General features: G+C 35.9%; 1 pseudogene; it reads left to right on the forward strand.

The window, feature by feature from the left end:
* Positions 1-270: 270 nt before the first annotated feature.
* LOC105989803 lies at positions 271-9,167 on the forward strand (annotated as a pseudogene).
* The last annotated feature ends 3,593 nt before the right edge of the window (positions 9,168-12,760 follow it).

Here is a 12,760-nt window from a genome sequence, read left to right on the forward strand (position 1 = left end):
AGGAAGACAGATTACATACATGTGGCTTCATTTCTGAGTTCTTGCTTTATAATTCTTTTTTTTTTTGGTCTAATGTTAGCATTATCATCTCTTTCTGATTTGTCTAATAAAATTTATCCTATGCCTTCAGGGTACAAGTTTTATTTTTCTTAATCTAAACTGAAAAAATTGTCTTGGTGTGATTTTTTTTTAAAAAAAATTCTTTTCTTGTAGTAATCTTGGCTCCTTAGAGTTTAACAAGAATCTTGATGCTTGCTATAGATACCAGACATGGAAACATGTGACTGTTCACCTAGATACCCTCCTGCTGAGTTTGGAACTATGTACGGAGATGTTGGGGGATGGATAGTTGAGGTGCTGGCTCACTTTCGGGTCAATTCTCAGCTAAGGTCACCTTTGGCCCCCAAACATCGGTGACTAGCTATATAGTACAATAGATAGCTCCTTGGACTTCTCAACAAAACATGTTTGTTCATTCAGAAAAGAGAGAGAGAGAGAGAAAAAGGAAAGCTCCCCTAACAACTGTCAGACCATTGATTTTTGGTGATACAGATTATGACTGCACATGGCTCTTCTGTCTGCGTCAATCTTTGAATCACCTGCTTGTGATTCACTTTCTTTGGGTCACCTTTCTTGTCTCAGGTACATAGGTGATGCTAGGGACAGCATGCTAGAGAGCCTAACATTCATTTTGATGTATCCTAAATTTTCATATCTTCTCCTGACATTGAAGTAACATATGCTTCTTTTAAGTTTCTACATCACACTACAGAGATGCATTGCTCTTGTAATGACAACAAATATTGTTGTTAAGGATTAAACAGTAGGATTTCTTGATAAATATTTTAAAAAATACACACACAATTATTTTTCCAATGATGAATAAGGCTCCATGCTTTTGAAGTGCAGCGTTAAGATGTATTATCAAATACATGGTCTATTGCACATAACTGAAATGGAGGCAAGAAGATATATAATTGCTGTGAAAACAGAAGTGACAGAAAGGGCACTAAATGCTTAGAGTAGAAAGAAATCATATCTGGTTTGTATTAAAGAAAAGGCTCAAAGAAGAAATAGTATCTGAACAGAGCAGAAATGGGGTAGGAAAATGGTATTCCAGATCAGAACGTAGTAGACAGATACTAACACAACTTCATATAATATGTACCCAGAACCAGAATTCACATTTAGTGAAGCTAAACATATGTGAAGGCAAATGATTGAGAGATGGAGGAATTCCAACACAGTGTCCTAAGTGTGTGAACCTCACTTCTAGAAAGTGCATGATTAGTAGTGATGAAAATGGAAGAAAATGTTTAAAGATACGAAGTTCTTGGCAACCTATTTGCCAAGCTAATAAATGCTGACCATTTAAAAGGTCACAATGGGAAGTGCATATGAGATTGTTTTTTTTTTAAATTTAGTTTTTGTTTTTGTTTATTATTCTGAGCAAGGTTTCTCATCCTAGTGGGGAGGGGTTGAAGGAAGGCTACATTAGAAACTGATGGCTCCATCAAGTTTGTCTGTGAGCTGTATAAACTCATTGACAACATAATACAGGGACGAAAATGTTTGATTAGATGGATCAATGTTCTCAAAATCTAACACTCCACTGATTAAGCTTTGCAGCTGTGGACAGATGAAGCAAATAAGAATGATTGGTGTTTCTGATCCAGAAGAGAAGCTACAAGATATGGGTACATGGAGAAAAGTCTAATAGAAGAAGCACTTACCTAGGACTTAAGACAGGACTACAATTCAAATTCCTTTGAGTCCTTTGACAGATCACCTCATTGTCTTGGGCTTCTGTCTTCTCTTCTGTAAAATAACATATAGATTCTCTTTTTAGATCTAGCATTCTATAAGTCTATAGGTTAATGCAAATAAGTTTCTGCTTATTTCTGAAGATCACAATGAACAAATCAATTCTGAATGGGAAGAAACTCTGCCAAAAAGGTGATAAGTTGAGAACATTAAATGTCTCTGAATATGTAGGTAGTAAAATGATTCCTGACTCTGAAGATCTTATTGTGATTATCTTGGAGCCATTGTTGGCCACTCTAATAGTGGCAGAAATTCAAAGGCAGTTTTAGAAACATCAGTGAGCCTCAAATTTATATTCACTACCTTTTAGCCTGATGAGTTCATGGGTGGATCAGAGGAGAGTAGGAGTTAGAGTCTGTGGCATCCTTAGGTGGGCCAGTAGAATAGGACATGATGTCGGGCATTTAGGAAAATATTCTACCTCTAATCTCTGCCTGAGTCCATGATGCTCAGAATTCATATGAAGTAGATTTTCTTTTTTTTAGCTTAATTTGGGTAAGATCTTAAAATAATTTGTAAGTAAGATTTTTATTCCCAGGGTTGAATAGTTTATGTATCAGATGGAATGTCTGTCAATAAAATAAAATTTTATTGGAATGTTTATATTCTTTCATCTATAAATACCTCTACTTTTTACTCTGGAAGGAAACCTGCAAAAAATGAAGGCAGTAGAAAAAGTTGTATTTTCATAAAGTTATTCACAATTAATGCCAAGTGAGTAAAATTTCTAAGTGTTTAAATGTCAAGGTAAAGACAATGCTAATTTGACCTTCTTCAGTTTTCATGTGGAAGCTTGTGAAGTTTGGACAGGATAAAGAGAAAAGCACCTTTTATCCCCAAAGGCTTTTAAAACCTGCCTTTAGTGGGTACTGTGTGTCTTCTTTTTGTGATCTCAGGTTTTATAGTCTCCTTTAGCAATTGTAAGAGGTATGGGAGGCTAGTTTATACCTTTCAGAAGGGACACCTGGGTCAACAGGTTGAAAGAACTTTGGAAGTTATTTGTATCTTTGCCAGTCATCGCATTGTGCGAGAATCACTGGAGCTGGTGTGTAAACTATCTTTGAATAAGAGGCAGAAAATGGAATTTATCAGGGGACAATGCCCGTTGTTTAGAAAGGGCAACAAAAGATGAATAAAAGGACACAGCTAGTCTTCTGTGTTTAGTGTCCCATTTTTTCCAGATAAAAAGGGGAATAATATTCAATTTTGATTGTGCACAGAAGCCTTGGGTGCTTAAAGGAGATGGAAGAAGAGAAATGAAAAAGGAAATAAAGCAACCAATATGTTCTTGAACTGTGACTTTTAGCAGCTGCATTTAAAAAACAACCATTACATTTTGTGGGTCTATCTGTGAGGCTTCTCCATTATATGTGCAAACACAATCTGATTAGTATTTGCTATAAGCTTGTCTTGTCTTCTTTTATTACAGACATCACCTTCAGATGTGGGGCCACTGCAGCTATTAAATCAGGAATATTTAGCTATTATTTGTAATAAATGTCAGCAGGGCTGAACTGAAGCCAGCAGGAAATGTTGAGGGCAGAAAACACACTGACATTCATTCATGCAAATTTATACCACTGGTGGAATTAATCATAAGAAGGGAGGGTAGAGCATACAATGCATTTATATTACTGGTTTGGCCAATTCCCTTCTTCTGGAATATGAGAGTTATAATAAACAGAAAGCAATCTGCTGACAAATAGTCTGTGTGTGAAATGCAAGCCAGTGAGATTAACTTTGCAAAACAGGCACCTCTGGGTTTATTGTGGACAAGCTCTTCTTCTTTCATACCCTCTCTGGACTTCTCAGGTAGCAATGTGATGTCCTTTTCCCCTTTAAAAGTCATCTGAAGTTAGCAGGAACATAACTCTTCCCACTTAAAATCACAGGGACATGCTAAAGAACATTGCATGAATATTGCTGAGTATTGACTGGTCCTACCCTATCCTAAATCTGGGTGCTTACATCACATAGAGAAGTTGTGGCAATAGGCACTGGGTGGTGGATGATTAACAAAATATTATTTACCAAAAAATGAGTGAGGAGACAAATACAGAGACAGAGAGAGAGAGAGAGAGAAAGAGAGAGAGAGAGAGAAAGAAAGAGAGAGAGAGAGGGAGGGAGAGGGAGAGAGAGAGAGAGAGAGAGAGAGAGGGAGAGAGAGAGAGAGTGTGTGTGTGTGTGTGTGTTTAATCTTTTTAAATCTCCTAATGTAAAGCCTGGTAAAACAACCTATACAATTGAATAATTTAATCTGCTCTGAGAAAGTTGTTATCATCATTATCAAACAGCTATTTCTTGCATCAGATGTCAAGAAGGATCATTGAATTCTATGAGTAAGTAAAGTTAGTACCAGTAAAATATTAGCACATTTATTCTCTTTCACAAAGGTGAGGGAAAAGATGCAAGATGAAAGCACATCTTTACATTTTTCTCATGTTCTCATTGTATGAAATTACTATTCACCAGTAAACAGAACTACTGAAAGGAACTGACATAAAAATTATAGGGGGCTTCAAGGATATTAATTGTTATTATGTTGCATTCCCATGATTGGAATAAAACATGGATGACATGATATAAAAATATGCTTCAAGAAGTTAACACAAATTGCTTTTAAAATCAGATACTGATATTGATTTTTTAATAGGGGGGAAAACCTGAACAAAATGTTTTGTACATCATCAGAGTCAGTTCAAAGCAATACTTTTTTTAAACTATGTCATCCTGTTCCTCTGCTTCCAATCATGCACTGATTTATGGAATACATATTATAAACTGAATATTTTCTTACTAATTCTTAGTCCTGATGGAATCATTCCTTCTCATGTTAATTTTCATTTAGCTCATGTGTTAGGAGGGTGCTTTTACATGTCAAATGGAAAGGACATTCCTGCTGATTGAATGGAAAATGTAGAGAAGCTGCATGGAATGACTTTTGCTATAATTAGACAGGTCAGCAGGGGCATCGTGGTGTGGGTGTGGGAACCCATTTTCCCCTATGGGATGTCTATGACATCAATGGAGAAAACCAGAAAAGCTGAATAAGCATTGGAAATTCACAATCTCATCCAAAGCTGACTGTTCTCTTTAACAATGTCCTTATGGCATACATTTTAAATTAGCATATATTAATTGTCCAAAGACATTCATGTATAGAATAATGATTCATTCTATTCCTTAGATTATTACAGAAGTTACTGGAATGTATTAAAATAAATGGATAAAATGGTATTATTTAATGACTACACATCTTTTTCTAAGGAAAATTGATCAGGGAAAAAAAAAATTCCAGGGCAGATATAGACTATTTGGCTTGTTTCATTACTAAAGCTGAGGAAAAGTTTTAGCTTTGACTTTGTAGTAGCCATAGAAAAGTGATAACATAATTCTTAGATGATTAAACCTGTTGTAAATGTATTTGTTATCTGTTTATGCTGATTCTATGATAGCCCATTATGCAAAGTTTTCATGCCTTCAAGTAACTCCTTCCTTTGGGTCAGGATCTGTAACTTCTAACCAAAGGGACATGTGCTATTGAATGTTAGTGATAACATTACATACGATTCTACCACTTGTTTGATGAGGACTCTAAATTCTCTCCTTCTACCTTCTTTAAGAAACACGATGTTGTACTGTGAGCTCCCATGTGGAGAACACAACCATCAAGAGGCAGGCAGTTTTTGTAATTCAGCCAGCCAGAAACAAAGGACATCACAAGGAGCTGCTGGCAGCCATGGGAGCTGGGAAGCCACACACTCTTTGTTCCAGTCCTAGCTGAAACTGCATCCTGGGATGATACCTGTATTGAAGCCCCATGGGACCTGGAAACAGATCACACTAAGTCACTCTTGGCCTGAAACTGTGAGATAACCAGCACATTTTGTTATAAGCATTGTTATGTATAGCAGTAGATATAAGAAACTTTCAGTCTCTGTTGTTTGGATGTTAAAACTGTTACTAATTTTTAAGTTATGTTCAGGAGCAAAGGTGTATTTCACCACTACACTAAATTTTTTATTGCTCCTCCTTTGAAAAACTTCAAATGATAACTAGGACTGTTTATTAACTGTCCTGTATATTCTTCCTTCTGTTCCTGTCACAACTCTCTTCTCCCTAATCCTAAGGAAAAATGAGTTCTAATCTCTGGAGAGACTAGTTATTATTTCTCATTTATAAAAGATTGTGATACTGCTTTAAGAAAAAAATCTTATGGATATAACAAAAGTACATATTTATATCTGCAGTTCTGTTTTAATTGCTTATATTAACTAATATTAATATGCAGCAAATTCATCATAAAAAATAAAATTGAAGCTCAAAAGGATTGAATAAGTTTTTCAAAGAATCCAATTCCAAGCAAGTTGACTTTGGAACCTATATTTGTAACTCTATGTTATGCTGTTTTTCCAATATTATTATTAAAGTAATAATAATTATATATATATATATACATATATATATATATATAGGTGTTGGAAGGTTTGGGTTGGATATAGAATTGAGTCTAACTAAGTTTACGGATGGTGCTTGCAAATAATACATGAAGTCATTAAATTTTTTTATGTAAGACAATGAATCAACCTCTAGATAATACAAGTATATTTAAAGATTTTTTTTTTCTGAAACCACCTTGGCTGACCAAGGTGGGGGTAGGATGGGAGAGGTGGGAGTAATGTTCCTTCCAGTACCAATAGTAGTCCATGTAACTTTTTAATTTATTTTTTTGTACATTTTTTATTGTAAAAATGTTGTACAGAGGAGTTACAGTTACACGAACAAGGTAATGAGTACATTTCTTATTGAGCATTCTTGCCTTCTTCTTTGTTTTCCCCCTACCATCCCTTCCCTCTCACCTCCACAATTACACCTCTCCCTTCCCCAGCCAAAGTTGTAAAGATTGTTTTCAACACAGTGTTTTGTACATCTCATTGTTACAATGGGTCAACCTGTATACTTATTTAAGCATTTTGTTTTTTTCCCTTCCCCTCCCTGAATTAGAGAAGTGTACACAAGTGTATACAAGATGCAGGGCACCGACATCAAATACAATGAAACTAAGGGTTGTGGGGGAGGAACATACAAAGCAACAAAAAAAATCACATGGACCCAGAAACACAACAAAGAAAGGTTGGACAAATGGGATTGCATGAAATTGCAGAGCTTCTGCATGGCAAAGGACATAGCTAGCAAGATCAATAGAAAGCCCATGGATTGGGAGAAGATCTTCACTAGCCATACAAGTATATCTAAAATATACTTGGAACTCAAAAAATTTAAATCCCCCAACAACAAATCCTCAAAGAAACAACTGCCTAATAAATAAGTGGATTAAAGACTTAAAGAGAAACTTCTCTGAAGAGGAAAGAAGGATGGCCAATAGACACATGAAGAAATACTCAACCTCCCTAGCCATAAAAGAAATATAAATCAAAACAACATTGAGATACCACCTCACCTCAGTTAGAATGGCTAAAATCAAGAACTCTAATAACAACAGATGCTGGAGGGAATGTGGCCAGAAGGGAACCCTACTGCATTGTTGGTGGGAATGTAAACTTGTTCAACCACTTTGGAAAGTAGTGTGGAGATTCCTCAAAAGACTCCACATAGAGCTCCCTTATGACCCAGCAATCCCACGTTTGGGCATTTACCCAAATGATCACAAATAAGACCATACTAAAGCTACCAGCACTACTATGTTTATTGTAGCATTATTTACCATAGCCAAGATATGGAACCAACCCAGATGCCCCTCAGTAGATGAATGGATCAAGAAAATGTAGTATATATACACAATGGAATTCTATGCCTCCATCAGAAAGAATGACATTGCTCCATTTGTTAGGCAATAGAAAGACTTGGAAAAAATTGTATTAAGTGAAGTAAGCCAGGCCCAAAGAAACATAGGTCCCATGGTTTCCCTTATTTGCAATAACTAGTATATGTCTGAGACGAGCAGACAAGTCAGGTAAGTTGATTATAAGTGAAATGAACCCCAAGATAAGTATTCAAATGTTTTTTTCTTTCATGCGATTGTTTCTAACATATTTGTAAGATGATTTATAAGGTGATTTCTTTGTTGCTTTGTATGTTCCTCCCCCATGGTATAATCCCTGCTTTCATTGTTTTTGATGTTGGTGTAATTTGTGGAGGGGAAGGAAAAAAAACAAATCATTTAAATAGGGATACAGGTGGACCCATCGCAACAATGAGATGTACAAGTCATTATGTCGAAACGAACATTACAACTTTGGGGAGGGGAGATGGGAAAAAAATCATATGGTACATTATAAATATGTTAGAAACAGTATTTTTTTAACTTATTTTTTATTTTATTGTCAAAGTGGTGTCAGAGGGTTTACAGTTACATAAGTAAGGTAGTGACTGCATTTCTTGTCTAACTTGTTACCCCTTCCCTCATTTTTCTCCCTTTCTCTTCCCCATCCCGGTCAAGTTGTACAGATCATTTCCAACATATTATCTTGTGAGTATCACTGTTGCATTGGTTTGCCTTTTGTCCTTTGTTTCACCATTTTGTTGTTCCCCTTCCCTTCCCTAAATAAGATAAATGTATAGAGGGCAGGGACATAAAAGAAATGATGACATACTAGTAGAGAGCTGGAAGATGCTTTCTCCAGAGGTAAAAAGAGCACTGAGATGTTAATTGCTGGGTTTCTATATGTTGCCGATCTTGAAACTATGGTTCAATATGGGAGAAATGAACATGGACGTCGCAGGAAGATTATACATAACAGATATACCAAAGAAAAACATAACAAAGAAAGATAAAACAGATATACCAAAGAAGGGTGTAGCTGGACTTAGACTGGATTGTGACACTAACACTGTAAACCTAGCAAGAGAGAGTTCTGCAGATGGAGCAGACAGCATATCAGCAGAGAGTGGAGCTTCGGCTTAGCCTCCAGTGTCATCTTTTGTAAGGCCCTTAACAATAGATGGTCAGTTAACCAGTCCTGCAACACCCTCCCCTGATTCAGGAAGATTCTTTTGCTCATTTACAGCTCAGTGGGGAAGCATAGCTGAAAGGAGTCATGGAGGGGAAGGAGAAGAAGATCATGAATCACCATCTTCAGGCCAGGTACCAGACACATCCAATGAAGAAACTGAATTTGAAGCCAGTAGTGAGAGTGAAGATGTTTCTGCAGTTGTTGCACAGCACTCTTTGACCCAACAGAGACTTTTGGTTTCTAATACAAACCGGACAGTAGCTGATTGGAGCCAATCGGTCAGTAGCGGGGGGGGGGGGGGGGGGGGGGCGGGGAACAGTGCGTGTGAGTGTCAGATCTAGAAGGGCTGACGGACAGTGCCCAGTTTAAATAAACGTCTTCAGTTTCACACTCAAGGCTGAAATGGTGTTCTGTAAATTTCTGCTCATCCCTAATCGTGCATTTTGGGAGTTGGGGTGGGAAGGGATATGGGAAGGATAGACGGGGAATTAAAAGGTCTAACATGTTTTTGTTGAGAAATCTATTTAATGTAAGCAATTTGGGTGTTAATAGTTGAGAGCTGTTTAGTAGTAACCCAGTTTTCTTGACATGTTTGCTTTAAATTTTTTAAAAAAGATTTCCTTAGTTCTTTTGGACAGTGTGTGTTTTATCTGTGCATTAATGGTTCACATCTGACTCTTGCACTGTTTTATTTTTTTGCATGGGTTAACATAAAATCATTACTAAAATTTTGCACCTGTGAGATGTTTGATATCATTATACACAGGGAGCTTAATTTAATGTGGACGTGGATGTGAATTTGGAACTTCAAAACAGATGAATAACAACTATTTTATAGTAAAGTATTGAAATGGAAATATAAAGAAACAGCTAGTAAATTATATTTCAGCATCTGTGTTACACACTTCATGATGTTTCTTCCCATAGGCTTTGCTGTCTAGTCCTTGTACTTTGAGGTCTCTCTTGGTCTGCATTTTTCTTTTTGATTCAAAAGTTTATAATTTAATCAATACTTGAGTTTATAAATCACGTAGTACATTGAGAACAACAACAAAGAAAAACCTCTGTGTCCATGTCTTCGAATTTGTTGCCCTTACCATGTAACTTTTAAGAAAGTCGAATTTTCTTTCAAATAGATTACTTATTTTCTTTGAATGTTCAATAATACACCAATGTATCCTTCACATAAATAACCTTTGACCTCCCACAACGATCTCCTTGTTCCCGTTTTTACTTGTTAGTTTTTTGCAGGATTTCTGAAAAGGTATTTTTGCATCAGTACAATGTGAAAGTGGAGAATGAAAATTAAGAGCATTCTTAGTTTCTTATGACTATTGATAAAAATGACAGACAAACACATTTGGGGTAGGGGGAGATAATTATAGTCTCTGCAATTCTCTAAAGTTCCACAGTAGTATCTTTTAAAATAACTTATAATGGGTTCAGTTTGGGGGTTCATCTGAGCCCCTAAACCTTTTGAGAACTCTGAGTTGAATATTACTTTGGGGGTAATAAATTCCATATGTTGTATAATTGTCAGGTAATGTGGTACTTGCTTTTACTTATCTTCAAATATAGATTTTTTTCCCCAAAATGAACCGTAACAGAATATATGCACATAATTTGTCCTCAAGGGTAGAGCTATGCCATCCATGCAACGTTTTTTTTCTATAGTTAAAGCAAAAATTCTATTTATACCTGTGAAATGGGAATTGATGTAGTAACACTGATATTACCTACTGCAGGGTGAAAGAAAATAGCTATAAGAGGGAATTCTATGCCTCCATCAGAAAGAATGACACTACCCCATTTTTTAGGAAATGGAAAGACTTGGATAACATTATATTAAGTGAAGTAAGCCAGGCCCAAAGAAACATAGGTCCCCTGGTTGCCCTTATCTTCAATAACTAGCATATGTCTAAGACAAGCAGAAAAGTTCAAAAGCTATGGACATATGACCAGATAAGATGATATTAAGTGAAATGAACCCCAAGATAGGGACACAAGTGGTTTTTATCTTTCTTGCTGTTGTTTTTAATGTACTTATAATGTACTATGTGATTTTTTTTGTTTCTTTGATTTGTTCTTCCCCCATTGTATAACTCCTGTTGTCACTGTATTTGATTTCAGTGTCCTGCATCATGTATATATATTTTTCTAGTTTGGGGAGGAAAAGGGAAATAACAAAATGCTGAAATAAGGATACAGCTTGACCCAATGTAACAATGAGATGCACAAGACACTACATTGAAAACGAACTTCACAACTTTGGTGGGGGGAAAAGAGGGAGGAGTTGGGGAGAGAGAGCTCAAGCAAGCATGCTACTATTTGTCAAACAATGATTGATGTTTTCTCTAGGCTGTAGGCTCCCCAATTCCACAACCAAGGCCCTTTGAATTTTATTTTTATTTGCTTGTATCTCATTTTTCAAGCCCTTACTTAATTGTGCCCAATTCAGTAAATATTTCATGTGAATAGAAGAAATGTATGTAAAGAAGGACAGAACTTTCTTATTGTGTACATGGAATTCAGTGACTTCCAAAAATGATCTAACTCATTACATGAGATATATGAAGTTGGAATATTTCAAACACTGGGCCATGATATTCATAACCATTTAAAGATCTAACCAGATCAATAAGCCCTTTAATGATTTAGAGACTTTGGTATCCCATACTTTACCTTCTATGCATTTAAGGATTATTTTTGAATAATGGAAATTTTAAGACACCATTGCCCAAACTAATATATTTTGACATTGAAAGATTTAACATTTTTTTATTCTGTCTTGAAATCATTTTTACTGTATTAAGAAATTTTTAGAGGTCTTAGAAACAGATGTGTGGAAATTTCATATGAAATCTAAGTTAAAAGCTCACACACTTGATTCTTCAGCTGGCGATTCTAAATTAGAGTATTTATGTTTGTTAAAAATTGATTTCTACCATAGCTAAGATGGTGATTTATTTTTGTATGTCCCAAACCACTTGTATAAAAAGGAATGTAAATGAAATACCTTTGTGAAACCCCTATAGTGCATCCATTTTATTTTGGGGGGCAGCTATGATTTCACCGTTTATCTGAATATGGCCATTGATCTCATATAGCTGCTGTGGTACTTGGATTTCTTCTTGTTGAGGTAGAAAATTGTCAGATCTTATTAATATACTGTCCATACATCATACTGATTTTCATAAATTGTTTTTAAGTTACAGTTTTAAGTTACAGTTCAGCATCACACACACAAGTACAACAAGATAAGGTTTTATTGGGATAAAATTAATACATTTTCCTAGTAGTTACTGTCATAGATATTCTTTGATACTATGTAATGAGTAGTCTTGTGCTGTTGATAAGTTATTTAAAGTAGACTCATTTTCATTCACATTAAAGGCAATTGTTGATTACTTCGTATCATTTCCTTGCAGGTCTCTATTTGGTGCCTGGTAAATGATGATCCTTCTAAATTCAATCTCATTTGTCCACTGCCATTGTTGAAGTATCTGATTTGTGCAGCTATTGGAACACTGGCCACTCCATTCAGTAGCAGGGCACCAGTAGCAGGGGTAATGCCTGATGTGGAAAGGTACTTAAAGTCTATCATATTCTCTCTAGTGGAATATGAGATGGGAATTACAGAAATAATTAGTGGTTAGGAAAGTATGCTTCAACTGGGAGATGCCATGAGATAGAACCCAGAATGATACGCACAAGCTTCACATCTGTATGCAGATGTCACAGAGGTGAAAGGATTGCAGATGAATTCTCTGTATGCATGTGTCACAGAGGAGAATGGATTGCAGATAGATTATCTCTAGCTCTGTGATCAAGCTTAGAGAAACATACAATTTGCAAATAACCAAGTTGTGGTGGCATACATCATTGGAATAGTCAGCAATGTTAAAAAAAAAGTTTATTCTTCTAAACACCAGAGTGTTCTAGCATGTATTTCATTACCTAAC

Source organism: Dipodomys ordii, unplaced genomic scaffold, assembly GCF_000151885.1.
Source record: "Dipodomys ordii isolate 6190 unplaced genomic scaffold, Dord_2.0 Scaffold59, whole genome shotgun sequence".
NCBI lineage: Eukaryota > Metazoa > Chordata > Mammalia > Rodentia > Heteromyidae > Dipodomys > Dipodomys ordii.